Genomic DNA, 4,240 nt, shown 5'->3' with positions numbered 1-4,240 from the left:
ACAGGGTAACAACAAGTACCATCTTTTAACGTCTTTTGGTATGACTCGGCCGGGTATCGAACCCCTGACCTTCCGCTCTCCAGGCGGACGCTCTACCATTAGACCACGGAGGCGGTCCTATGTTTGTCAGAAGGAATACAATACCCTGAAGCTGGAGATGTCGTGGTGTGGAATGATTTATAGATCTCCAGGAGAGAGAGTTGTTTGATGTACGTAATTGTGATGCTGCTCATTGATGCTGGTCAGGTGATGAGGTTCCTGATGGAAGATGATGTCCATTATAGCACATCTGATATCAATTTGTTGAGAAGACTGATGCCTATTGTGTTGGTAATCACCACCTAGTGTGCTAGTGTGTAACAAAAGTCTTAGCAATTATGTTGTTGATGAAGCATAATGTACAATAATTAATTCTTCCATGCCCGCATGTGGCCTTGTAGTCTAAGATTTTGCTATTTCCTGCACAGAGTTGCTTCCCTTGGCTGTGACAGGACTCAGTGGTCGTGAATTTGATCTCTGAATTTTGACATGATTTTGAAAAGGCCTCCCCACATATGCAATAAAAACTTGGTCTAAAGCATGACAAGCAAAAGCTTTAGCACTGAGGCTTCCTCATCACCGAACGGTTAAAGCACTGTAACATTATATAATTGGTTCAATAATGAATGAAGGTAGGTGTGTCATAGCTATGGGTTCTGTGAGTTTAACGCCATGTGTGTAAGTCTATAACAGCTACACATTTCTCATGTTGCTATCTTTCTGAAAACTTTCTGAAATTCCAGATGTGAATTAAAATCAATGTCAAGAGGACACACTCACTCACTCACTCACTCACTCACCATTGATTTCAAACATGACCAATGATCCATGATGCCACCCAATCAACCACTGAATATGACCACCCAATTCTCTGCAGACAGCTTTTACACAGGAAGCACAGGATTCTTGGGGATCTCTTCGCTCTAAGAATCCCCACAGATTTGCTCTTCGGTCCTGCTCCTTTTATTTTTTTGTAGATTTGCTCTCTGGTCATGTTCCTTTTATTCTCGCTTTACATTTCAAAACCATAATGCAGAAAACCGACCATACAGTTCCTATCACTATGAAAAGAAAATATGTCCAAATTTAGTTCCAGGTAGGAAGAAGCTACATGGGATAGCGGAAATACCAGTAACAAAATCATCCTTCTATTACCCAATAACTCAGCAGGATTAGTTAATACCGCCTTCAACCCTACTTGCAAGTAGTGTCATGAATCTGGCACTTTCCAATGCGCTTGATACCATTCTCATTCCATTGCTGGTGACATAATTAGGAATGGCAGTCACAGGTGCCTGTAAACAATCAAATCTGGAAAATACATTTCACCAGTGAGTTAAAGCTTTCACAATGATCAAGGCCATTTGGGCGCAACGATACTCAATCTACCACTGAATATGACCACCCAATTCTCTGTAGTCACTCACTCACTCACTCAATCACTCATTCAAAGCCTAATGAGAGCTGAGAGGAGCTTATGGTGCTTTACTGAGTTAGTGAAAGATTTACACTGTAGTCAATAATACAAGGAATGCCCGTAAATAATCAAAACGGATCCATGCAAACCAGTGATTGATTGCAGGAACAAAAATCCCAGCCATTGGGGCCTGATGTCACCCAATGAGCCACTAAATCTGACCAACCAATTTTATTTAACTGTTACAAAGAGTATGAGATACTTGGGACTTGTTCTTCCCAAGAATCCCCACAGATTAGTGAATGCTGTACACTACAACCAACAAGCGCAGTCACAAAACAGTGATTGATAGCACAAGCAACACTATACACCATCAGAGAAAGATGACATGAAGTCAGCCATGATCACACATTGTGACCACCTGATCCTCAAGAGTCAGCACATACCACCAGCATGGGTACTGGGGGCTTTTCTGACTGGACTCACCACTGGGATAATAACACTTGACACGAGACACATTCACAGACCAATACAACAGTTTCTGGACACATTCACAGATCAATACCACAGTTTCTGGACACATTCACAAATCAATACCACAGTCTCTAGAGACATTCACAGATTATTACCACAGTTTCTAGAGACATTCACAGATTAATACCACAGTTTCTAGAGACATTCACAGACAAATACCACAGTTTCTTGACACATTAACAGACCAATACAACAGTTTCTGGATACATTCACAAATCAATACCACAGTTTCTAGAGACATTCACAGATCAATACCACAGTTTCTGGACACATTCACAGACAAATACCACAGTTTCTGGACACATTCACATATCAATACCACAGTTTCTGGACACATTCACAAATCAATACCACAGTTTCTAGAGACATTCACAGATCAATATCACAGTTTCTGGACACATTCACAGATCAATACCACAGTTTCTGGACACATTCACAAATCAATACCACAGTGTCTAGAGACATTCACAGATTAATACCACAGTTTCTAGAGACATTCACAGACAAATACCACAGTTTCTGGACACATTCACAGACCAACACAACAGTTTCTGGATACATTCACAGATTAATACCACAGTTTCTAGACACATTCACAGACCAATACCACAGTTTCTGGACACATTCACAGATCAATACCACAGTTTCAGGATACATTCACAAATCAATACCACAGATTCTGGAGACATTCACAGATCAATACCACAGTTTCTGGACACATTCACAGATCAATACCACAGTTTCTGTACACATTCACAAATCAATACCACAGTCTCTAGAGACATTCACAGATTAATACCACAGTTTCTAGACACATTCACAAATCAATACCGCAGTTTTTAGAGACATTCACAGACAAATACCACAGTTTCTGGACACATTCACAGACCAATACAACAGTTTCTGGACACATTCACAGATCAATACCACAGTTTCTGGACACATTCACAGATCAATACCACAGTTTCTGGATACATTCACATATCAATACCACAGTTTCTGGATACATTCACAAATCAATACAACAGTTTCTAGAGACATTCACAGATCAATACCACAGTTTCTGGACACATTCACAGATCAATACCACAGTTTCTGGACACATTCACAAATCAATACCACAGTGTCTAGACACATTCACAGATTAATACCACAGTTTCTAGCGACATTCACAGATTAATACCCTAGTTTCTAGAGACATGCACAGACAAATACCACAGTTTCTGGACACATTCACAGATTAATACCACAGTTTCTAGAGACATTCACAGACAAATACCACAGTTTCTAGTCATATTCACAGATTAATACCACAGTTTCTAGAGACATTCACAGACAAATACCACAGTTTTTAGACACATTCACAGACAAATACAACAGTTTATGGATACATTCACAAATCAATACCACAGTTTCTAGAGACATTCACAGATCAATACCACAATCATGTTTAATCCACTGGAAGAATAAACACTATACAAAAGAACCCATGTGCCCTTGTTAAGCCTCAAGAGATTATTATTTTATGGACATGACAATACAAGCAATGCCATGATTAATCTACTAATAATTCCTTTTCAACACACTAATACCTCAATGTGATAATTTGAACTGCTTGATGTGAAAGTTTGCATACAGGGGATCTGTACAAGAAAACATGTGATTATAAGGATAATATGCTGACCGAGAGGCACTGACAATGTCACAAAGGTTAATTGCACTGTCAACAGTTGTTTATTTTCTGATGAACATTCTTAATCAACCTGACACAACCAAGCACGAATAGGATAGAGCAAATGAATGCTCATAGATTTCATACAAGCAGCAAGATTTATCTTCCACTCACCTTTGTATTGCCCAGAAATCAATACACTCTCCCAACCAGCTAGTCCGTCCTCTACAGTGAGAGAATATTTGTCTGATCAGCTGTCCAAACTAATGTTCAGTCTAAACTGCCCGTTGGTCACCAAGACACATCCACCGCAGGCGAATCATCCAACTGAATGGCTTGCACTGAACTGATTGTAGTTGAAATCTACAGCACTGCATATGGTGACTGCCATTCCTAATTATGTCACCGCCAGTGGAATGAGAATGGTATCAAGCGCATTGGAAAGTGCCAGTTTCATGACACTACTTGCAAGTAGGGTTGAAGGCGGTATTAACTAATCCTGCTGAGTTATTAGGTTATAGAAGGATGATTTTGTTACTGGTATTTCCGCTATCCCATGTAGCTTCTTCCTATGGGCA

Source organism: Haliotis cracherodii, unplaced genomic scaffold (assembly GCF_022045235.1).
Source record: "Haliotis cracherodii isolate W230 unplaced genomic scaffold, xgHalCrac1.p SCAF_13, whole genome shotgun sequence".
NCBI lineage: Eukaryota > Metazoa > Mollusca > Gastropoda > Lepetellida > Haliotidae > Haliotis > Haliotis cracherodii.
This window is presented reverse-complemented; position numbering follows the sequence as displayed.